Here is a 25,782-nt window from a genome sequence, read left to right as displayed (position 1 = left end):
TTTGACGTTATGAGGATGGAATAGTCGAATTTTTTGAAGGATTAACACCGTTGTTTTTCAACCTACTGTGGTGGGACGTTTCTCTTTCGTGGTAGGCCTAACGGTGTTTATTTTAGAGAAAGTATTTTTCACCTATTTTACAGCAAGCAGACGACATTGAAACCCCTTCCACCCCCTTCGACAAGGGTCTATTGTTATGGACACAAAAGTTGAATCACGTTTTGGTAAGCGACCTAAGGCTTATTTTTGGTTTCAACAGGGATAGTTTAATTTTAGAAGTAGGAATGGAGAACAGAGTAATGTGGGCGCGCGTAAAAGTTCCCCTTCCACGGGACGGAGGGGAATGAAAGAAGAGGCGGGGTCATATCGACTGATATAAAAAGGAATTACGTATTTTTCACCGTCTTCATCAGCAACGTCATCAAAACGTAATTTAAGTGAGCCAATAGGATAATTTAAACTTTCCGTTACGTGTTGGAGGGAGGGGCTTTATACTGGGCTATGAGTTGGACTGAAGTAAATACTAACCGTCCGTTCTCCATTCCTACTTCCAAAATTAAATCTATCCCTGGTTTCAACTAGTGACGTCGCTTTTGAGTATATAATTTGATTCTCAGTTGGTAAAATTACGTCATGTGGGTAGTTAAGTTGCCTCCAAAAATCGTATATTTTCAGCGGGAAAAGTTCAAAAGGGAAGGGGGGAGGAGGAAATACGACGGTTAAAGCTGGTCTACCGTCTAAGGAATGAGTACAATAGTTTTGTATTTTGTATGGATCTGGAACTTCTGAATTGGGAAGCGTTTTCACTACTCACTCACCGGATATGAAATCGGCCCCTCTCGCGATAAAAGGAACCGGATATTGAATGGCTATAAAACCACGCCCCCTTTCTCTACATCTCATCGCTTCCCCCCCCTCCTTATACATGGTGAACCTATCTCACTCTCAATCCGAAAGAAATTGCCTACATCCCCCCGCTATTCAATTTGTAAGAAACTTTTTACCGAATGGCATTCTGGGAACTATACAGAGAAAAAGAAAGGAAGAAATGAGGACAGTACAAAATTCTCTAGTTGTTAATCTTGAATCAACCAAAGGGATCATGATTTTTTGAGGGCGCTTCGTGCACTTTGAACTTTTATTTTTAATTAAAAAGTACTTTGAAATTCCAATTTTTCCGATGCATTAGAGTACTTAAATTGTTAACAGCGTGAATGTTTAACTACCTAGTGTTCCTAGTGTTTCTGGTAAGTCTGCCATACATTAAAGGGTGCGTTAATTTATCAGTAACACCCTGTATATTCGTGCTAATAACGTAATTAAAGTACTAGAGTACTTAAATTGTTAACAGCGTGAATTTTTAACTACCTAGTGTGTTTCTGGTAAGTCTGCCATACATAAAATGTTGCGTTCTTAGGGCCAATTTAATTTATAGCAGACTCATCAGAAACACCCTGTATATTATTGCTAACAACGTAATTAAAGTACAATTGTTAAGCCTTGGTCTCTCAAATTACATTACCTGTCATAAAATCGGATGCTGGGAAAGTATAACTTATCTCACGAAGTTTAAACCCTTAATTCTCGAAATCAAGATTAGACCCAAGTTTCTAAGATCCTGACAATGAAATATTTCTAACTATTAACGAAACTGTCGTTAACTTTATATAGTAAAGTTAAGTCGATCTTTAGTAAGGACAAGGCTTAAGGTGTGCTGTAAGGTTCTGGAAAATGAGATTTCTCCCGTAGTAAGGCGATTTGTACGGTACCTTATTCAGCCTTATTCGTGACAAAGGATATGAAAGGGTTCGCGCCTTCCTTGTCTCTTTCTCCGCTTGCTGAAAGGGGATCGTCTAAGATTACGGGGCGTGGAATCATCCAATTTCTGTTTCAGTTAGAAATTCCAGAGACAAATGATTCATTATATATAACACGGGAAATATTACACGCCTTTAGGTGTTAACAGGAACCTTTAAAGTGTAATGTGATCAAAGGAAAAGGATCGTCTTAAACAAATAGTTTTCATGCATTCGCCAAATATTCCGCATTATTCCGACTCATAATTTGCCATTCTGCATTATTCCGACTCATAATTTGCCAAATATTCTGCATTATTCCGACTCATAATTTGCCAAATATTCTGCATTATTCCGACTCATAATTTGCCAAATATTCTGCATTATTCCGACTCATAATTTTCCCAAATATTCTGCGTTATTCCGACTTATAATTTGCCAAATATTCTGACAAGTTTTTTTTCTTCCAATATTCTGCATTGTTCCGAATAGTTTTCCTTTGAATATTCTTCATTATTCCGACTAGTTTTCCGTCCAATATTCTGCATTATTCCGACTAATTTTTCTTCCAATATTCTGCATTATTCCGACTAATTTTTCTTCCAATATTCTGCATTATTCCGACTAGTTTTCCGTCCAATATTTTGCATTATTCCTACTAGTTGCGTTGAATATTCTGCAATATTCAAACTAAAATTCCGTACAATATAATGTCCAAAATAGTAATTATTATTTCGACCAATTCTATCCGTAGAAGTTGAGATTTAAACGAACACTTAAGAAATTTTTATAATCATGTAATTAGAATTTTATTAAATATCTGCACCTTCAATCAATAATGTTCTAAACTTATCATGTGTCCAGTTTTTATTAAAAATACTAAAATTCACCAAAAGTCATCACATTCTAAAAAACAAACAGACATACATTCGTGTGAAGCGGTCTTAGCAGAAGACAGAAGATGTTGGGGGTACTTGGCCAAGGTTTAATAATATATTTGAAACCATATAGAACCCTAGAAGAGAATGGGGGGGGGAGAGGATTACTCCGACGCGACGCTCGCTTAAAACTCATAGTTTAAAGACCAAGATGAAACCATAAAGAGAGCAAGAGAGAGAGAGAGAGAGAGAGCGGGAAGACGTTCATGGGCTCGGCGTCTTCGAGAGAACTTTGGAATTATTCAATTTAATGAAATGATTAATTAGATAACCACCACTGCCCCGGCGTCCCCGCTATTCCAAGAATCGGAGTGAGCGCTAGCTGGGTTTTAACGCCAACCCTTAGGACTAATTAACAGATGTTAAAACCGGGGAGCTGTATATACTAATACGCTTTTCAACGCGCAGCGGGCTTTTAAAATGGATAAAGGAGACACAAGAATTCCCTTAAATAACAAAACCATGGCCGCCGCTTCTCTATTAAGATATATATACATACTTAAAGTTACTTTCGCAAATGAACACCAGATGTATCTACTATCCTACATACATGTATATTAAGATGCTCAAAATTATATTTACGGAAGTGGTCAGATATTACCGCTCTTTTGTGGCCGCCATTTTGACTCGATTTGAACAATTTCGAGTTCGACTCAAGGGATAGGAAGGGGGTTCTTTCGATTGCCGTTTAAAGGGCTGTTACAAGTTAGGGAATCTTAAAATGGAGCGAAAAGTTCAGGGAAAGTGAGGGAATCTTAGAATGGAGCGAAAGGTTCAGGGAAAGTCAGGGAATCTTGGAATGGGGCGAAAAGTTCAGGGAAAGTCAGGGAATCTTAAAATGGCGCGAAAAAATCTGAATCTTAAAATGGGGCGAAAAGTTTAGAGAAAGTCAGGGAATCTTAAAATGGCGCGAAAAGTTCAGGGAAAGTCAGGGAATCTTAAAATGGCGCGAAAAGTTCAGGGAAAGTCAGGGAATCTTAAAATGGCGCGAAAAGTTCAGGAAAAGTCAGGGAATCTTCAAATGGGGCGAAAAGTTCAGGGAAAGTCAGGGAATCTTACAATGGGGCGAAAAGTTCAGGGAAAATCAGGAAATATTAAAATGGGGCGAAAAGTTCAGGGAAAGTCAGGGAATCTTAAAATGGGGTGAAAAGTTCAGGGAAAATCAGGGAATCTTAAAATGGGGTGAAAAGTTCAGGGAAAATCAGGGAATCTTAAAATGGGGCGAAAAGTTCAGGGAAAGTCAGTGGAATCTTAAAAAGGGGGGAAAAGTTCAGGGAATCTTACAATGGTGCGAAAAGTTCAGGGAAAATCAGGGAATATTAAAATGGGGCGAAAAGTTCAGGGAAAGGTCAATAAATTTAAAAACGGAGCAGAGAAGTTAAGGAATTTATAATTTAAAAATGTTTGGCAAATATTTTCGTTTCTTATATCATACACCCAAGTCATGCAGACAAAGTATTTTACAGGGGCCCATAGGAAAAGCATTAGTAGCTTTACCCCTGTATGTTAGCTTCTCTCAAAATATAATTTTTAGAATTTTTGGGCCAATATTCTTATATAAGCCTTTTAAATTAATTACTTAAAATATTTCCATGAATATATTAAACATTTCTGAGTGGAAATTAATTATTTTAAAAGGATGGGTAGTGGTTTAAATTAAATCTTGACTAATTTAGATGATTCTTGCTTCTTTAAAATTTAAAGAAAATAAGTTTGAGTATATTAAATAAATTAAATCCTAAATTTCTTTACCCATTTCTTGTATACGGAAACAGAGATTTTCTTATTGAATTATTAAATACTCAATGATCCCCTTTTTAATTTAAATAAATGGAATGCCTTTTTTATTGGCTCTAAAGAAATATTTTGAAGCATTTGACATTATTGCAACTTTGCTCAAAGTGCATACAAAAATTCAATTGGTTAATTAATTTCTTAATTAGAAGTCATTGTCTTTCAGTTTCTTAATTAATTAATTAAATTTAAGGGGTCATCCGCAAAATACTCTGGATGCAATCTTAACTTGAAAACAGTGTCCCTTAGGGCAATCAAAATGGAGATAGAAGTTACATTTTCGACTCTAAATTGATTTTCCAAAGAACATCAACCACTTAATTTATGGGAGACTTATCAGAAACACCCTGTATATATATATATATATATATATATATAGATTAAATTAACCGTAAACAAAGCAGTTAAAATGTTAGCGGGATATCAAATTTTACAATTCATATTGAGAAAAATTCCGGAAGTTCAAAACTTTTGTTTTAACAAATTTTCCCTCTACCTCTAACATGGCTCTGGGCGCATATCATAGGTAATTAAAGAACCCCCTTAACTTTGCTAGGGGGTAAAATATTTTGGGGTAAATCCCCTTTTTCCAATGAATAGCGTAAAGCAAGCGAAGCCTTTTATGTTATTTCTTTTCTCTTGAAGCTTTGATTACCTTTGGTGCGTAAATTACCAACGGGGTTTCCACGAAGGTATATATAGTAGGATATTATAGTTGGAAATATACTATACCCTTTTGAAAAAGGTGGGGAGGGGGCCACGACTATTGTTCGTTTAAGCGTTTAATAAATTATTTTGAATTACCAGACACTTCTGTTTGGCGCGCCCTCATTGCGCTGGTACTAAGAGTATTAAGATTGGAGTTGAAACTTTGTTGAAAGGAGTAGAAGAAGCCAAAAACGCGATGTATATTTATGTACTTAGCTTCCCTTAATGAATTTTATTATTTTCCAGCCAGTAAATATTTGTTAAAAAATATATACTAATCTTAAATTCTTAATTTTGACCAATTGAAGTAATGAAATATTTTAGAATTTCTTTATTTATACATTTTCAACTTCTGTCTTAATGCTCCTTGTTTTGAATCTCCTAAGCCTTTGTTCTAGTTCTCTATAAGTATGGGAAACTCTTAATAAAAGTTACGTGTATGTATATGTATATATAAAGGGTGATGGGGGTGTGCTGCTGCATGGAGATGCGAACTTCGTTCGTTTCCAAATGAGTTAACTCCCGATTTTTAGGTTCAACCTTCCTGGTTCGGTCCTTCTTCTGTTCTAAAGCTTGTCCTTCAATTGAATGTGTATATCCCCCTGCTATTCTCTAGGTGGGATCGGTCGCGGCAACGGCACCCCTGGTTCTCTTTTCGCGCGCTTTTTAATTAATGAGTCTCGAGCTCTGGCTATTCTCTTTCACGGATGGTTCCCGCCTCCATAATCTCGAGTAGTCGACGTAAGCTTTCGCGCTATCGACGAGAACCTTCAACAATGGAATGCCGTTACCCCCTATATATCCTGGCTGTATCCATTATAGTGGGAACTCCTTTCTACTACTAAACTAAGCCTTGGTGCGGTGCGTGTATGACTTGTACTTTTTCTAGTATACATACCTTGATTTGATTCTCCTTCTTAAAGCGCGGTTCGAGATTTAAAATTGATGACAAAGAGGTTGCGGCAATTCGTTAAGCCTAAATTTCACAAAAATGTGTAAGCGTTAAGCCTAGTTTTAAATCGAAATTGAATAGCACGTGCATGATTTTTGTTCGCGCCAAAGTTTAAAGAGCGCGTGTTTTATTTTTCTCGCGCCAAAATTAAGAAAAGCGCGTGACGTTTTGTGAAATAAATAGCCAAGCCTAATCTGCATAAATATTTCAGCAAAGGCTTAAGAAATTCTTGAGTTATAACTTCGATTTATGAACTTTACGAGTAGTTAGGCTACGTGTCGAATTTATTACGCTACACTTCTCCAGAACTTAAGTTACCCATGAAATAGGTGAATATCAATTGATTTCTGTCGTTTCTCTAAATAGCCCTTGGCTATATCTGCAAGATTGAAAAGTAGGGGTTTAAAATTTTAGCTATTCGGACCACTATGACCCTAGGAGTTTTTTTTTTCTGGCAAAATTGTTGCCACCCGTGCACCATCGCGATGCGAAAACTTCGTGATTCGACTACTTTATTTTCAGTATTTCATGCAAAATGTCCTTTTTCTCTGTATTGTTATAGAAATTCTATTATGGAAATTCAACGACCCCTAGCGCTAGACATCTACGTGACACTCTATACATATATTTTTTCCTACCTATTTTCTATATTTTCCAATTCAACTTTATTTTCAACGTTGTCTATCACTTCTAGCTCAAAATGATTCCACGCTTCGCAGAAATTCGGTTGCAATAAAAATAAGTAAAAATTTAACATGATTTAAAGAGCTAAGTAGATGTTACTACATGATAACCATAATAGATATGAGTTATCATAGAGAGTCATTGATTTTTAAATAGTTAAAACGTGAGCTGCTAAATCTGCGCCTGTTTTGGTTATTATCAGGGATAGATTTAATTTTAGAAGTAGGAATGGAGAACAGAGTAATGTGGGCGCGCGTCAAAGTCCCGGACCCCATTCCAAGGGACGGAGGGGAATGAAAGAAGAGGCGGGTCATAGCGACAGAGGTAAAAAGGAATCACGTATTTTTCGCCGTCCCCGTCAGCAACGTCATCAAAACGTAGTTTAAGTGAGCCAAGAAGATAATTTAAAATTTTCCTTACGTGTTGGGGGGAGGGGCTCTATACTGGGCTATGAGTCGGACTGAAGTAAATACTAACCTTTCTCCATTCCTACTTCTAAAATTAAATCTATCTCTGTTTATTATCAAGGTTTATCAACTGAGTAAATTACCCCTGTTCCAAAATATTATTTAATTGGGTATGTTTTAACCCTAAAATATTGTAACCTTTCTCCACAATATTTATTTAATTTCAACCCTTAAAAGAGGCGCACTTTTAGCCATTCGTGTTAAAACTGAGTTCTTGAGTGTCCCTAAATAATTCGATAACGGAAAACCACTCGACCCTCTTTTGGTACTATTTTTTTAGATATTATTATCCGAAAAATATTTTTGAGCTTCATCGAAAAATTTAGTTTTTATTTATCGATGTGCAGGCTACCGAACATAAATGTGGGCTTTAGTTACAAAATCGAAATTATTTCCTAAGAAAAACAACGAAACTAACACTTTCTCTGACCAGTTCTCTTTTTTTTCTGTGTATTTCGGGATGATAGTAGGGCAAAAAGAATAATAGAAAGTAAAATTAAGTGTTCTTGATAGCGAAGAAACTCGACGAAAAGTAAGAGTAAGACTCCTCCAAACAACAACTAGAATTTGGCGGGAAAACGAATCTTCTAGTCTCTGTCTCCGTGTGTATGTGGAAAAAAAGAGAGAGAGAGAAAAATATATATAGTTAAAGAAAGAGAGAGGAAAAAACTTACAAAAAAAAACCAAAAAACTTTTGGATGAAAGTATTGTGTTACGGATTTTGCTAGGGGGTCATAAGAAACGTAATAGTTTTAAGTATGGCCAAGAAGTAATATCTAGTTTATTAGGGAGAAAGTATAAATTCATTCATCCACATTTCTAGCTTTATCTCCAGTCCAAACGTATAGTAGGTCCGGAGTTAATCCCCGCCGCCTCTATTACAACCAGCATCTCATTGGTTCTTGAAAACTCATGTCAGCGCGACGCGAATGACGAAAATTACGTATTTTCCGACTGAGGAGAGGCAGGCGAAATAGCCCGGCTTCCTTTTACGTTCCCCCCCCCCCTTGTATTTTGAATGGGGGACTGGGACTATGGCCCGCGAATATTTAGGCATCTTATACCTTCTCCCTAAAAAACTAGATATCGCTTCTTTTTATGCATTTTGCTGCAATTAAAAGTAACTGTTATACTTTTCATTATTATGTTATTTACGGTGAGATGCAATGCGATGAAGAAATTAATGGTTTCTACGAGAAAAGGTTTTTCAATCTTACTTTACTTTTTCTTAGGGGGGGGAGAGAATCGTTTTCTTTCGCCCACGAGGTCCAATTCGAAACATTTCGCGCCCTCTTTTTTATAGGGTTAGCTTTAGTTCCAGATTTTTTACGGTTAATCAACTTTTTAGAATCAAAAAATATGATCGATAAGACGGGGTTTTTTTACTTTATTTCTTTGACCAAGGCTTAAGAAGAAATTTTAGTAGAGAGGATAAGTAATTGGCTTTGAACTATGACCCTAACACGCTGTTGGTATATTTTTAATTAAAATTTAAAGACTAAACTATAAAAGAACTATTTTTCATTGCAGGGTGCCCGCGATCTTTATGTAAATTTTTCCCTTATACAGGTCTTAGTTTTCTCGTCAGATTTTTCTGCATACGTGCATTCCAATGGGGATTTTAACTAAACGAGATGAAAGGTTGTATTGCAGTTTTTAACCCTCGTTTGGTGTACTACTTATACTATCTTAGCTCTTTGTTATTATTCATCTATTTTCAGTCAAAAATGTAAATTCTATATTTTAAATATTGACGAACAATTCACACCCCAAAAAAGTTATAATTTGATTGGAGTGTTTTAGGGATAACCCCTTAATTAAATTAGAAATCATTGTCTTAATCAGTTTCTTAATTAAATCAGGGATAGATTTAATTTTAGAAGTAGGAATGGAGAACGGTTAGCATTTACTTCAGTCCGACTCATAGCCTAGTGTAGAGCCCCTCCCTCCAACACGTAACTAAAATTTTAAATTATATTATTGGCTCACTTAAACTACGTTTTTATGACGTTTCTGACGGGACAGCGAAAAATACGTAATTCCTTTTTACCTCTGTCGCTATGACCCGTCTCTTCTTTCAGACCCCTCCGTCCCTTGGAAGGGGGTCCGGGACTTTGTCGCGCGCCCACATTACTCTGTTCTCCATTCCTACTTCTAAAATTAAATCTATCCCTGATTAAATTTAAGGTGTTATCTTTAAAATACTGTGGACAATCTTAGCTGGCTTAGGGTGCAACTTACTGTGAAAAACGTCATAGAAGTTACACTATTTTCGACTCAAAATTGATTTGCTAAAGAACATCGGGCCTATAATTGCTATCCCTTTTTGGAGCGTCTTGTATACTCAAGGTGCTAAGATGATATAGAAGGTATATCGTAAAACTAGGCTCGTTAAAGAATGAAAAATATGTAAACGCTCATTCCAAACATTCCTGCAGACTGTTCCTCGTGCAGGGATCGTAAAAACGGATTTGGCGCGCGAGAAACTTTTTCCCGCCTTTTTCCCGCCTCTTTCCACCCACCCATCCCTCGTGCTCCCTATAACCTCTACAACTACACATGCACTAGAACTGGATAAAGTCGTCCCAGTGCACTCCCCCCGGTGTTTAAAAGAGTGTACTCTACGTGTCCGGAATGCCTCTGGAGTCATTATAAATGCTAGTTTTGTTCCCGACGTATTTTGGAGGGAAGAATCTTTTAAATATCTATTTTCTCTCCTCTCCTTCCGCCTTCTCCCGCCCCTTTATTTTGATTCCCTCGGGTTGTAGGCCTGGGGTTAAAAGCGCGCGAAAATCTTTCCCGCCAAAATTGTACAGTCGTTAATTTTTGGCGCTAAAACGTATTACTCGTTTGGCATATACTGTATACCGAAAAATGACAACCTTAAAACTCGAGTTGATTTTTGATAGCCGAATTTCCAATTACGGCCTCTGAGAGTTTTGGAGATATTTTTAAAAATGTTTTTTTTTTATTTATTTAGGCCTAGTTCGCATTTTAAAAATGATTTAGATTAATATTTAAATTTAATCTATATTTTTTGATAGCGTCTAAATTAAAAGCAAGCGAATGTAGGTCATAAAATACTTTCATAAATTAATTTTGACCGTAATTTAATTTAATTTATTATCTCGTGCGAATACAACCCTTTAATGGTTTGAAATCAACTTGTCTCGTGCTTTAGCGCGCGCGCTAGCGTCAGAATCTCATTTCCCGCCATAAAAGTTTTGGCGCGGAATCATGGGGACATTTTACGACATCCTCGTGGCTATTGTTCCAAAAGGAGCCCGGGAACAAAAGGCGGGAAGGATTTTGGCGCCCTTCTCTCTTCGTGACTTGTCCCGGGGCGTTGTCGTCGTAAAAATGAAAGTAGCCTAGGCCTAGTAGTAGGCCTGGGCCATCTTTAATACGAGACCTAACTAGTTAACTCTCAAAGGAGAGAAAAAGCTATTACCGTGAAAATATTGGCCAAGGCTTAGAGCCAAACCCTTTTCTGGCACCTCTTTCTTCTCCTTGTGTAATTCTTTAATTTACGATCGAGAAAGAAAATTAAAATAACCTTTGGAGGAACTCCTCACTTGTTTAAAGAAATTTAGGACAAAGAAAAGCGATTTGAACTCTAGATCTGTGTCCAAATTAACCCTCGTGGCATTTCCTAAAATTGCATGAGGAAATAATAAAATTGGTCTTCAAAATTGATACGATCTGCTTTTGTGTTGAAAACAAAAGGGCGTGATACGCTTGAATTTGAGGAGCAAACACAGCAAGGGGTAGGGGTGGTCACCTTTAATCTTGGGTTATGTCCCTCGCGCCAAGAAGCGCCGCTAGAGGGTAATGCGAGTCGACTAGCCTATTTTTGACCGGACCCGTCAGCAATGCCATCAAATTCAAAATGTAGTTTAAGTGAGCCAATAAAATCATTTAAAATTTTGGTTACGTGTTGGAGGGAGGGGCTCTTTACTGGGCTATGAGTCGGATTGAAGTAAATACTAACCGTTCTCCATTCCTACTTCTAAAATTAAATCTATCCCTGGTTCTATGTTGAACTATCAAAGAAAATATAGAAAAAATAATTCTAGCGTGGACGTTTCCGTGGAATTTATGATACTTGGTGCAATTACTTTATGAAATTAAAACGGTTTTAACTCGTCGTAAAAACACATCGTATCTTTTACCGTATCAAAACAAAATGAAAAATAAAATAAATAAAAAATTCTGGTTATAATATAAACTATAAAATCAAGTTTATGAGCTGACGAACTGTAACGTATTAAAAATAGGCTTAACACCTATAACAAACCTTATCATCTTAACAGAGAGAGAAGAAGGAAAAAAAAACCTCCCAAATTTAATGACGTAGCCCGCCCTAGAGATCCTCATTTTTATGATTTTGGAATGTATAGAATCTCGGTATACATTTTTTCCTCTCAATTGAAAAAGTAAAAAAGTTTCACTTTTTCCTGGTTTCGGTGTAAAATTGTCGTAAGTACACGAAAAGGATAATAGAAATAACCAACCAAAAGTAAACAATATTATTAAAGTAGAGCGTTTGCTGATTGGTTGTCCAAAGAAGCTAGCTAGCGAGACTTGAAGATACGTCGCACTATTTTGAATTTGTCTTTGATATAAGGTTCAGCATAAGTTCATAAGATATGTTCACCATAAGTTTCTCACTGGTTACAAACTGGAGCTTGTCTTGAAGTGAATGAGGTAGGTCATAGATTCGAGGTAAACCGGCCCCTGGTAAGGCGCTGTCAAAGGCTTAGTACATACTATATAGGTATAGATGGAAGTCCTGCAAAATTAACCACCGAGTGTAGTCAATCAATTCTCGCTTGTCGTTCTCCCTCGAACTAGCTCCCATTGTAAGTCTCTAGCATTAATAAGTATAGGTAGTGAGTGTAATACTTATGGAACGTTTCTTATAAACTTGTGGGTTTAGATTAATTTGTGTAAATTAAATTTGTAAAAATATGGAGTTACGACAATTTAGCGCCGAATATTTCATGTCCGAACGGAACTCGTTATAGTTATACGATGAAAAAGGAGGGAAGCTAGTCTTATCTGACTTTTTGGACCATTTTATTCAAAAAGTCGGGCAAAGTTTTTTTTTCTGGAAGTTTTAGAGCGTGGTAGAGTCGTCGTTTTATTTGAAAAAGCGAAGCCCTGCACCTCTATGTAGTTTTCTGATCGCTTGTTATCTGCCAAACGGCTCTCAAGTTATACCATTCCTAATATACCAAATATAATTCCGAAAATTCCAAGTATAGTATAGTCAGCGTTCTTCAACTTTAAATTTAAAAAAAAAACTTTATTTTTAGAGTTTAAATTTTTGGTTAGTATTTATTTTCGATACGATTTTAATGAATGAACTTTGAACCCTCAGAAATCTGGTATAGTTCACTTGCTAAGGTGAAAATTTTTGAGGATAAGATAGATTTAACTGTCCTCTATGCAATGGTATTAAGTATTAAGCTTTACTTCAAATACAGCTCCAGTAATTAACGTTTTTAAAAATATTAATTTTTAGATCTGGTCTGCAGAATTTATTCCTATTTTAATTCTGGCTGTTTTAAATGATAATGGGAAATATTTTAGTGTAAGATAGATAAAATTATCCTCTACCTACCTGTACTAAATACCTTGGGGCAGCCTCAACCCAGAACCCAAATAAATTAGATTTTATAAAAACAATAAAAGTTTTGGACCCCCTAGCACCATAGCTTTATAAGATATGTTCCATAAGTATGACACTACCTATACTTCATAATGCTAGAGACTCACAGCTCGAACTAGTTTGAGAACGATAAGCGAGAATTGAAGTCCTACACTCGGTGGTTAATTTTGCAGGACTTCCATCTTCCTATTTAGCCTGCATTACTAAGCCTTTATCAGCGCCCCATGCACCAGGCGTTGTCGCTTTACCTCGAATCTATGACCTACTTCAATAACTTCATGACAAGCTCTAGTTTGTAACCAGTGACAAACTTATGGTGAACATATCTTATGAACTTATGCTAGCACATATGGGTTAGAACGTTAGAAGTATCCTAATTTTAAACATACACGGTTAAGCCTTATCTGCAAAATTGTCTTCTGATACAAAATACTTTTGAGTAACGTAACTTAATACCTTTTCTTACATGGTTAAAGAAATACGAAGAAAATAAATAAAAAAAACCTACTATTTTTTGATGGCATATGCAAAACCTAAGGTTAAAAATTTTTCTATAGTCTAAAATATCAAGGGAAAGCTTGCTCTAGCACTTTAAAAAAGGAAGGGTTTGTCCCCCGCAACACCCCCCCCCCCCGCTTCCCGGTTTTCGACGTTAGTTCGTTCCCGTATGCATGGTTCAACGTTCAAAACTGAGTAGCAAAATTGCCCCGCGGGATGTCATGTCAAATATTATGATTCTTCATACGAGAGGACATTTTCTTTAATACCAATTTGATCACGAGGGGTTGAAAGTAACTGCTAAGCCTTGCGCTCCGCATTTTCCCCGTTTTCCCCCACTTATTTTTTAGACTTAGAGGCCTGGGCCAAGTGCTTTGGAGGGCATGGAGTGGCGTATTTAGATGTAGGGTAACCATATCCGTCGATGGGTGTAGCGTTTTATTTTAAAACACGCTGATTTTATATATAAATATTTTTTTTTATTTTTTCGGTGAAGGGGGGGGGGAGTGACTGGGTAAGATTCTATTTCAATAAAAGCTACTGTAATTTTTTCGTCAGCCTCTATTTCATAAGTAACATAGTAGTTGTAAGCAGGGCTAGATTTAATTTTAGAAGTAGGAATGAAGAAGTATTTACTTCAGTCCTACTCATAGCCCAGTATAAAGCCCCTCCCTCCAATACGTAGCGAAAAGTTTAAATTATCTTATTGGCTCACTTAAACTACGTTTTGATGACGTTGCTGACGGGGATGGCGAAAAACACGTAATTCCTTTTTACCTCTGTCGCTATGACCCGCCTCTTCTTTCATACCCCTCCGTCCCTTGGAAGGGGGTCCGCCCAGATTACTCTGTTCTCCATTCCAACTTCTAAAATTAAATCTATCCCTTTTGTAAGTTAAACGTGGTCCAAGTTGACCCAATCTAAACGAACTTTATGACGTATAGAGCCAATAATTTTAACGATTTGAAACATAGCTTCCCAGGCGCCAAGAAGTACCGCTAGGGGGCAACGCGAGTCCGCGTGTGGTGACCTCGGGCTCCATCTGGTGTTGCCTCTTGACGCGAGGGAAATAGCCTAAGATGGCCGCCTCCCGCTTATGTGTCTTGGTTTCATTTCAAGTAATAAATGGAATGGTCTATATCTGCGCATAGAAAGTCTGTGAAGATTTTCCTCAACCAAAGTCAGATATTTGTTGGCAAGAAATGTAGCGACCCAAATTGAATGTTTTTATTTGGGGAGTAGGTGTGATTTATACGGTATAAAAGAGTGTCCCTTTTTTAGGTACGAGCAAGAAGCGATATCTAGTTTACTAGGGAGAAGGTATAAGATGCCTAAGTATTCGCGCGCCATAGTCCCAGTCCCCCTTTCAAAATACAAGGGGGGACGTAAAAGGAGGCCACGGGCTGTTTCGCCTCTCCTCAGTCGGAAAATACGTAATTTTCGTCATTCGCGTCGCGCTGACGTGAGTTTTCAAGACCCAATGAGATGCTGGTTGTAATTTCAAGGCGGCGGGGGATTATCTCCGAACCTACGTTTGGACTGGAGATAAAGCTAGAGATGTGGCGAATTTAAGTCTTCTCCCTAGTAAACTAGATATCACTTCTTGGTACGAGTTAAGCCTAAAGAAGGACCCATAGGGACACTAGTTTCAGGATTGATGAGAGTGAGATACTCGAATGGACAAGGATCTCCTCCTCGCGCGTCAAACTCGATCCTTCTACTTTCCTTCTTCTCCCGCCTGCAGCCCATCCCTCCAACTAACATTTTTTTATACTCCCAATAACTTTGCTTCCGCTATACGCGGTTTCGAGCCAACTTGAACAGTGCTACTTTTTTTATGCTACATTTAATATTGTGTATTCGTACGCCTCAACTTCCCCAATGGTTACGGAGGAGTTACGTCTCTCTAAGCTTCACGGAAACTACTGGACAAAATAAATTAACATGAGCTAGAATTGCAGAATGCTAGATAGATAGTTAAGCCTTTGTAGGGATAATTTATAGACCAAGGCCTAACTGTGAAATATTGGTTTGTTAGAATGAAGTTTCAAGGGTACTATCATGGTGGTGTGAAAGTTAATGAACAACTTAATTAAGACTTATTAAAAGAGTCGGCCGAGATAAGATATAATTGGCGTAGTAGCGTTTTCATATATTAAATCTGTAGAAAAATTATATTAAATTCAATATTTGTGGAAGGGCATTAAATTAAATGGCTTCTTATTTTAGACACAATAAAAATGGGTCAAAACCTTCTGCAAATTTTATTCTTTAAAGGAATAGCGACGCGATTTAAAAAATTTCTCAAATCTAAAGAAAACCTTACTTTTTTGAGAGTTTAAACTCTTCTGATTCCAAAAATATGCTTGATTAATATTTAAATATGAAGGAAAACACAGAAAAAACACTTTGAAAACTTGAAATTTGGGGGGCAAAAGCAAATTTGCGGAGAAGATTTTTGGCGGGTTTTCTTCTTGCTACGTCACTCACGGCATCTCGCGGAAAAGCCAAGCGCGCGCGCCCGAGACTCCCGAGTCTACTAGTGCCGCGCGAATCTGAATAAAATAGGCTTAACGCGGCGCTGAGACACTTATAGGCGTCGCGTGAGCGACATCTAGAGTGAAAGTTTCTCCTTACTACGTCATCAAGCGAAACAAAATTTTAACTAGGCCTTTTCCAAACACTAAACTTTGATTGCAATTTTACAAATTTCTACGAAACCAAATACAAAAGTAAACATATCATAATAAACTAGATTTTTCAAGGATTTTTTTAGCATTTTAAGTTTGTGGGTGACGAAAATTATGTCACTAACACTTTAAATTTGGTTTCATAGCGTCTAAATTTCGTTCAAGAAATAAATTCGTTTTTTAAGGAACGCATTCAAAATATTTTTGGTTACTTTTATTATTTTTTTATATAGACCGAGAGATCGGATACTTCAAATCTTGCTACTATCTGTCATATCTATATATATATAGCCGAAAGTATTCGACCCCTTTGTATTGCAACACTTTTGTGATTGATGAGACAATGAGAGACCGGATACATAAAATTTAGCAGGCTGTCACATTTCTATATATATATAACATAAAGTGTCCGACCCCTTTATATTGCAACCCTTTTTGGCTCGTGACCGATGAGAAATCGCTTCAATGGTATTAAACTTAGAAAACGTATTTTATTTTTTATATTTTTTGGGGTTGAAAAAAAGGCAAAGGGAAAATTAGACCAAAGTTAAATCTTTTGTCATTTTTTTAAGGGTCTAAAACGATTTGAAAATTGGATCTCTGGGCATTCATCTCAAGAATAATCCGGAAAATTGGATTGGAAGGCTCTCCTTAAAGAATGAAATTGAGGAAAATCAACAAAAATTTGACTTCTTAGCGCCTAGCTGCCAACTTTGATACTAAAGTGATCGGTAAGTCCCAAAATTTGATTTGAATTTCAGAATTTTTTTTTTTGAGGGAGGGTGGAAGATGTTTTAAGTTATGAAAGGGATGAATACTCGGTGCTATTATTCTATAGAATGTCTAATTTACCCTATAGTGTTTAATTGAAGAATTCAGAAACGAAAGTTATATAAGTAGTTAAAGAAATTAATTAGAAATATTTTTCAAACTTCAATATCTCGCTTTTTTCTGCGTATAATTTCGTGATACTTGGAGCTATTACTCTACTGAATCTCTAGTCACGGTACCCCTGGTTTATTTCATAAATATTAAAGCGAAAGTTATAAATAAACAATCAAACTTAATTAACTCTAGATGCAAACCTTACCTGACTTACCCCAAAATAATTATACTCAAATATCTCACTTATTTCTTCCTATTATTTCATGAAACTCGGAGAAATTACTCTACGGAATATGCACTTTCTCATGATACCTTCATTTTTATTCCACGAAACCGAACTTAAAAGTTATAGTCAATCAAACTGACCAACCGACCAAGCAATATATAAATATTTTTTATTTCATTTCAAATGAAAATGTCCCGTATCTATTTTATTTTTGTGTCCTTTCTAAGAAGCAAAAAAAAAAAAAAAATGGCAAGTTAGGCAACACGGCGTGAGTTATAGATATGACTAAAGTATTCTAGCCTCCGGATGTAGAAAGACATTTTTCAGTCAATTTGATTCCCTTTTTTATTTTGGGTCCCAGCACATAGCCAGCCAGTATCCAGTAAAGGCTTTCAAAGGGACCCTGGAAATAATGTCCTCTCTCTGTATAAAATCGCCATTGGGGCCCACGCGATGTCTCTCTCTCTTCTTTCTCTGCTATCAGCCAGATATTTCTTCTTCTTACTTCTATCCTATTATAGAAAGTACTCTATTTATTCTTATTGTGACTGAGAATGGAAATATTTGATGTGGTGCTGTTAGGTGAATACTAAAAAATATACATATATATTATTATTATTATTATTATCTTTATTTCCTCAAAAAGAATGATTTCCTCAAAAATTAAGTTACGAAATAAACAAATAATAGGCCATTTTTAAATGGATTGGGGGGGGGGGCTAATACGCAAAGACATAAATAAACATAAGGGTGTTTCTGATAAGTCTGCATGCATAAATTAAGGGGTTGATGTTGTTCTTTGGGAAATCGATTTTGAGTCGAAAATGTAACTTCTATCTATGACATTTTGATTGTCCCAAGGGACACTGTTTTCGAGTTATGATTTGACTTGTGTTTTAGGGATGACCCCTTAATTAAATTAGAAATTATTGTTTTGAAATCAGTTTCTTTATTAAATTTAAGGGGGTCATTCGTAAAATACTGTGGATGCAATCTTAACTTTAAAATAGTGACCCAAAATCTAACCCCCTTTTTTTGGGGCCCAGGATTTTCAAGAAAATAATTGCCACTCTTTCAATAAGTATTTATATTGAACTATTTTCTTTTTCACTCCGCCCCCACCTCAAATAGAAGACTTTAAAAGATTAAGTCAATTTAGTGCCAACTTTTTTCTATTTATCTATTGACAGGGCGACACGACTAAACACTTTGGTTTATGTCCCTCTTTCTCTATCTATAGCTTTGAAATCAGGGACTTTGTATTATTAAAGGGGACTAGCGAAGCGGCCCGAGCACGTCGTGTGTTTAGGGAGAGGGAATATTAATTTCAGTTACTCCCCCCCCACTCACACAAACGCGCGTGCGCCTAGTTGAAAATTTAGAATGACCTTGAGATGATCCTAACGTTACCTCGGCTCGTGCATAGTACGCTCTTTTTCCGTATTCCTGTCCCCTATATGGTTTATAATAGCCATGATTTAAAATCTAACCTTTTTTCTTATAAAGATAGACAATATTGTTTCTTTACTATCAACAAAAAGCCAGGATTGACATAAAACTGGAGCTCTTCCATTATTTTTCATTAAAATCTTTATGGCATTTTTATGTAGCTTGAAAACTTTATCAGTTTTATTTCGTTATATATGAAATAAAAAATTTGAGAGTTTTTTTACGGCTGCAAAAATAGCTTATGTTTTGTTATAAATATGACTTCTCTCAATTTTTCTAATATTTTTTTAAAGGAGTAGTTTCGTAAATAGGTCATGTTTTTTACTTTCCCTTCATAATTGTTTGTATAATATGTAAAGTCTTTCTTAAATGGCGGCCATCTTGGAAAATGGCGGCTATCAGAGTTAAATATGGAACTATTTTTTCCCCGCGAGATGTTACAACCGTTATTCACCATGAGGATTTTTACAGTTTATCAAAAAATATTTCCTGACATCCGAAGAATGAGTATAAAAAAATTTTGCACATTTTCATAACTGGAGGGGAAAAATTTTACCTCTTGTTTTCTTTTTTAATGTATATTCTCATTACAGAGTAATTCCCCGAGTCTTCGAATTTTTACTTCAAATTCAAACTAAACTACTTAATTCCCAAGAAAATTAACTTTATAATTGAATTTCGAGCTTCGAAATAAATATTTCTTTTTAACTTTTCCAGATAAAAAAAAAAGTTAATTTCCTGAAGGGATTTAATGTCCTAGTACTAAGCCTAACGTCTTTTCTTGAAATAATTTCAATTTCAAATCAGGTAAGGTAACGTTTTTTTGTTTAATTTTTTTTTTTTTTTTTAGTTTTTAAACTACTTAAATTCTTACTTACCTTTGATATTTTTTATAAAACACGCTTGTTAAAGAAGTATTTGCTTTAATTTTGAAGTTTATAGACTTAATAAACAAACTACGTTAGACTAAAATTTCCTCGTTAGGCTTAACGAAAATTAGGCCTAATACTTGATTTGTTACTAACCTAATTTCAACGCATTTTTATTTGTTCCTTGTGTTATTTTATATCTGTACTTTATTACTGGTACAATCTTTGTTTAACTGTCTACACTTATAATTAATTTAATTAAAGATATGTGGGTTAAGCCAAGGCTTAACGTATTTCTTTTATTACAGTTACTTAAGAGTTAAAAGTAGATATTAATCTTTCTCTATAATGCGAATGGGTCCATTTGAAACAAGGCGGTGTTGTGTTTTATAAACACTTCTTCGTAATAAAAAAGGGGTCACTTCTACAGCTTCGTCTTGAATCTACTACTATGCTCCAAATACATTAACTTCACCAACTGAAACAGGAGATAGAAACCAAAACCCGTAATAGAAACAATCCTTTAATGGAGAAAGCGAATCTCGAAATAAAAGGAAAAAATATAAGTTTTATGTCCTGAAAAATGCGCGCGCCCAAACCCGAGGGTTTTTGGGGGCCCCTGGTTTATGGGAACGGGTGGATGGGGAGTAGGGGTAAGGGGTCCTTCTTATACTTGTCTTCGTTTCTCAATAAGTGTCTTTTGTTTGTCTCAATTTCCACTCAAAAGACAAAAAAGGAGGACACAGAAGAGATTCGAGTTTCTCAACCCTTTCATATCGTAAAAACCCTCTTTCTTTTAAGGCCGGCCGGGGGTATCTTTCTTAAGCCTTGGTTAAAATATATGCCATTGCGATCCGTTGTTTTGGTCACTATAGGGGTCAGAATTACTTTGTATCGCGCGCTGTCAACTGGGATGGTGCCTCGTGCATGGCCACTCTCGAATATCAAAGATATTTCTATGACTTTTGAGTTGACATTGATAGGAAATTCTCTTTATGTGACGTCTCTTTCTTTTTTTTTGCGGGGAACGATGTAGTTGACATAAAGGGTTTAGGTTACGATTTGGAGTTGACAGATTTTTATTTTTTTTTATTTTTTGTTGTATATGCGGTTTTGATTTGAAAGTTTTATCGTCAATATTTATTTTTTATTTTATTTTAGTAAGCATGTAAACATTGATGGAAAGTTATGTGTAGTAAACAACATAGAGATTTATTTATTTCTAGAGAGAATTAATGAATAGGAGTAACAACCTTATTTCTATCTCTGTTTTTATCTAACTCTATTTTGAGGAGGAGTTAAATTCTGTTTGCGTTTGCATATAACTCTCTATGGATTGAAAGTTTGAGGTTAATCTAGAGAGAATTAGGCGCGCTTAACACTTCTATTTTTGGTTAAAACTTGGCAGAGAAAATCGCATTTCATTCTTTAATGTAAAGCCTTCTACTCCTCTATGTATAATTCTCTACGCCGCGGAAAAAACCCAAATGACTCTGAAATTCTGTTTGAGGGGTTCGGAGTTAACAGAATTCCAAGAAACCGAAAAGTTTAAAAATATAATCAAAACTATTAAGTCTTGTTTAAGAGTAAAAAAAACCTTCGATAAAGGAGTATGGCAAATCACTCCTTAATGGAGAAAGACGAGTATCACATACCCTATTGGGAATTCTTTAGTTTCGTATCTTCTTAGGCTTAGCTTTTAGACCTAATTGTCTAGAGGGCGAACCGATACAAATGGGGATCAAATCGAAACCGAAAACCCCCCAACTTTAAAAGAAAACAAAAACAAGATCGTTAGAGAACTTTTAACAACTTTCCTTTTTAGGGGAGGAGGGCGGGGCCGGGCTTCATTACGATTTCAAAAGAATTTCGAAATCTTGTTCCCATGTATTTAAAAAGCTTGTTTTGACCTACAATACTACTAAAAAGAACCTTTTCAAAGTAGGCTTAGTGAAATTAGGCCTAGAGTTTACCTTTGAACTTATAATTTCATTCTTCCTTTGTCTGTTTTTGTAATCTAATGTTCTTAAATATAGAATTAAGCTTAGTAAATTAGGCCTATAATTTAACCTTTAAACTTTTACAAACGCTTTTAACCTTAATTTTAAGCCTTTGTGTCTGTTTTTGAAACCTAATATTCTCAGCCTTGGAATTAGGCCTAGTTGGAAAGTCGGCTTAGTAAATTACGCTTATAATTTAACCTTTGAACTTACACACTCTTAACCCTTAATTAGGCCTTTGTCCTGATTCCGGATTGTGTGTCAAAAACAAGCTTGAATAAAATAATCTCATTTTAAATTAAAATTTTGCGCTTTTCAAACTTTTTCGGAATTTAGATTTAAAAATGGGACGGAAACTCCTAAAAGATAAACTGTCATTGACTTCGGTCCGAAAAGTGATCGATTGTTGGAAAATTTGCTTTCGGTTAAATTGTAACACTTCCTTTATCCTCAAAAACTGGCCCTTTCAATTGAAATAGACCAATTAGCCGGACACAACTTATAGTCCCTATAAAAAGGGATAAAAAAGTTTAAAACCGCACCACCAAATGAGTTTCGTGGAAATTAGGCTTAGCTCTCTCGCATCTCCGGAAGGAGAAAGAGAGGGTGGGGAAAGTGAACTTTATTTTTAACCAAGGCTTAGTTGAAATGTTTGTTAGGCCTAGGTTTCCCTAATTACTTCCTCCCTGTATAATGTGGTTTGAAAAGAGAGAAGTTAGGCCTTGGACTATAAGAGGACGCTAGGGGGAAAAACCCATTAAGGAAACCCCCCCCTAACTAAGCTTTTAGTTTTAATTTCTATGGGATAACTGCCAGGGGGTGAAAAAAAAAGACTGAAAAGCGTTCATAAACTTTTATATCGCAAAAGGCGTGTGTAATGTAAAGAGGATGTTTGTCAAATATTAAAAACAGTTTAAGGATATATGAAATGCCCCTCGCGTTGTTTGTATAAGTAAGATGGATTGTTCGTGAGGGTCTTGTGATTTAAAATGGATCTCTTTAACGGAGGACCCCAAAATAAGAGGGAGAGGTCCTTAAACAACTAGGTGTATTCTTTGAATTCAAAATTAAAGTCTCTTAATTGAAAAGGTACCTCTAACATCAAGAAAATTGTAGTAATGGATCCCATTTACCTTGGATGAGCAGCCAAAACGTCTCCACCATGGGCCCCAAACGTTCCCACGATGGACCCCATATTTTCCCGGAACGGACAAAAAATTCTTAGTGCGAACAAACCTCGAAGACTTAATTTGCGAGGGCGTGGAATTAAACCAACCAATACTAGAAAATCGTAATCACCTAAAATCTCGTATAATTAAAGAAAGGGTCCTTTTATCAGTGCCCAATCCGCCCACTCCTCGCGGGGCCCCAAAAAGGAAAGAGACACATAAAGAGAGGAAAGCGATAATGATAAAAAAATAAGAGAAACCAGTTCTAGAAGCATCTTAGATCTTGGAATCCCTTTCTCTCGTATATACTCTCATTTAACAAAGAGAATCCAAAAGTATTTGCCAGATGGTTGAGGTCAAAGAGTACTTAATAAACGATGATATGGAAAGAGTTGAATTTTTAACGAAGCTAACCATCTTATTAACGAGAATTGATCACTTAAAAAATGTGAAAAGAGAAATAGATGAAGATTACTTAAAGAGGGATGTATTGATTATTCATTAAGAATTGGTTTGTAATGGGGATTTGTTACGAAACCGAGCAAGATTCATTGGATTTGAATTTCGGGAAAATCATCCCACATTTTAGATAAAACGACCGTGTTTACTAATCACGTGATATTACGTCTAAAAATGGTTAAAACGCGCGGAAATTTAATTTGAACCAAGGCTTAAGGAAAATTTTAATGTGTTCGAAAAGCACGTGGAAATACGAATTGTTGAGGCGCGCGAAATTTAAAAACAAAATTCAAAAACAAGGCTTAGCGAATAATAATGTATTCACAAAGCGGTAAATTAAAAAAACTCAAGAAAAAAAGGCTTAACTACATAATATTTGCTAGAAAATGAATTTTATTATTCTAACCCCTATATTCAAACTTTATCCTGAATTTTGGTGTATTGCAAGATAAACATTTCTACAGGCGTGTATTGAAAATGTATGGGGAAAATTCACCCTAAATGTTGGCTGACCTGTTGTGCATTTCACATCCAAAAAACTAAGATAATTTAATTCCATTAAGCAATTAGGCCTATTTGCTGTTACTTTAAGGACCTTTTCATTAAAGTTTTAGTTTATGTATTAAATTTAACATCGATAACCGAGTTTAAATTAGGAAATTTCCCAAAAAGGGATCTTTAAAAGGTTTTCCCAAGGTCTTTCTTTTTAGACTTTAAATTATAGGAGCATATTATAACGAAATTAAAGATAATGCAATTTTCTTGGAAAAATCCCTTTGAACAGCAAGGTATTAACTCTAATTAAATGAAACTTTAAACTAATGGAAGACATAATGTCAGATAAAAGCCTTTTCAAACAATATATATAATAATATTTTATATTTTAAAAAGAAAACACGACATTGTCTGTCTGTTTATAACGTACTTTATCCATCCATGCCTGTTATTTTCCTAATATCTCCTTTAAGAACCATATGTACACACTAAATTTATTTGTATTCGAAGTCACATACGTTACGTCACATCCCACGTGATTAAATTTTTCCCAACCAGAAATATTTCTCTCCAAAAAATATTAATAAAAACACACAAATATATATTACTCCAAAAATAGAAATTTTTCATTATTTTTCGCTTAAATCAGCTGAAATTCTTTGGGATTATTAAAAAAGGAAATCCTTGAAAAAAAAAGAAAACCTAGTAGATTTTTCAACATTTTCAGCAGAAATACGAGGTTTCGGTATAGATTAATTACGTTGACTCGAAAACCCCTTTTTTTACGTGAACCAAGGCTTAGGATTTTAGCTTGAAATCTGTGTGTGTTGAGAAGAAGGCGCGTCGTCGTCGTATTGGCAGAAAAACCAATATGCGGTTATAGATAGCCTTCATAACTTACGCTATTATAGTTACCAGGATTACCGCCCAACCAGGCTTCCCAAAAAGAAAAATATCTATATATTAAATTTGCCCGCCGGTGAGGTGACTCCCTGAAAAAAAAATATGAGCCTTTTACTTAAAAAGAAGCCATGAAAAGGAGTAAGAACCCTTCCATAGAGTTTACATTAGAGTGGCTTTCGAGAGGTGTTAGAATTGTTTATTGTGTGCGTACGTTCTAACAGGAGTTGCTTACATTAGGTTTAATATTAGATGTTAGTCCTGATCTCCATCTTGTTTTATCCCTTTCCGGCGGTATCGAAATAAATAGATGTCTCACATAGCAACGAACAACGGACTTTATATCACTAAAGAGGACTAGAAATATTAATGTGAGCTCCCCAAGTGCGCCGCCTGCTTTCAAACCATGCTTGAGTGAGGGGGATTTACTATTCACTTCCTCCCCCCACGTTTGCGCGTGCAGGGAAATTCATCGTGACCTTGGGATCCCTCGCGCTCCTTTCTCGTGATGCCGTTTTTTTTGGCGCCAAGTCCCTGGGTGTAATGAGATTCCATGTGCTCATAGAGTTCCCGCCTTTTAGGTAATGGGGGCCAAAATGAACCAATTTTTTTCATCCCCTAAGCAGGCAGGCAAAGAGTTTCTTTGCCCATTTATTTGTGAAGAAAGAACGAGCTATAAGGTAAACCAATGTGTGCGTGCATGCTCCATTGAGAGAGGGGGGACCATCTTACTTTGTTTTGTCAATAACACGGGGGGCCCCAATGTGTCCCATGATTTATTCGGGCATCTAGAGGGTTTGCCTAATGTTTTTTCTATGCCATTATTCCCGCGTTTTCGATATTTGTCTTCACTTTTCCCGCCAAAGCCTTCACTTTTTTTGGCGGGAAAATGTTTTTTTTTTCTGACACTTGGTTGGGAAAACCATTTTTATTAAGGTAAAAAAAGAAATAATATTTAAGGAATATGAAACGTATTGAAAATTTAATGTGTTCTTTTGGGGGAGGGGGGGCAGTGAGCACGTTTAGAGCAGACGATTTTGATGGAAGCTAGATTATATTCCCCAATTCACTAATGCGTTTTTTACTGATGTTTTTACGTTTACGGTTCAGGATTTTTGGCGAATTATCA

General features: G+C 36.0%; 1 long non-coding RNA gene across 1 annotated transcript in view; it reads left to right on the top strand.

Moving 5' to 3' along the window:
* Positions 1-25,782, top strand: part of LOC149676715 (uncharacterized) — a 205,208-nt gene that overhangs the window by 171,108 nt on the left and 8,318 nt on the right. Inside the window, exon 8 of the long non-coding RNA XR_016366518.1 lies at positions 16,774-16,932. This is a non-coding gene — a long non-coding RNA (uncharacterized LOC149676715). The remainder of the gene's footprint in view (positions 1-16,773; positions 16,933-25,782) is intronic.

Source organism: Phalangium opilio, unplaced genomic scaffold (genome assembly GCF_054372755.1).
Source record: "Phalangium opilio isolate 3A_F unplaced genomic scaffold, DU_Popi_V2 ptg000045l_1, whole genome shotgun sequence".
Taxonomy (NCBI): Eukaryota; Metazoa; Arthropoda; class Arachnida; order Opiliones; family Phalangiidae; genus Phalangium; species Phalangium opilio.
This window is presented reverse-complemented; position numbering and strand designations above follow the sequence as displayed.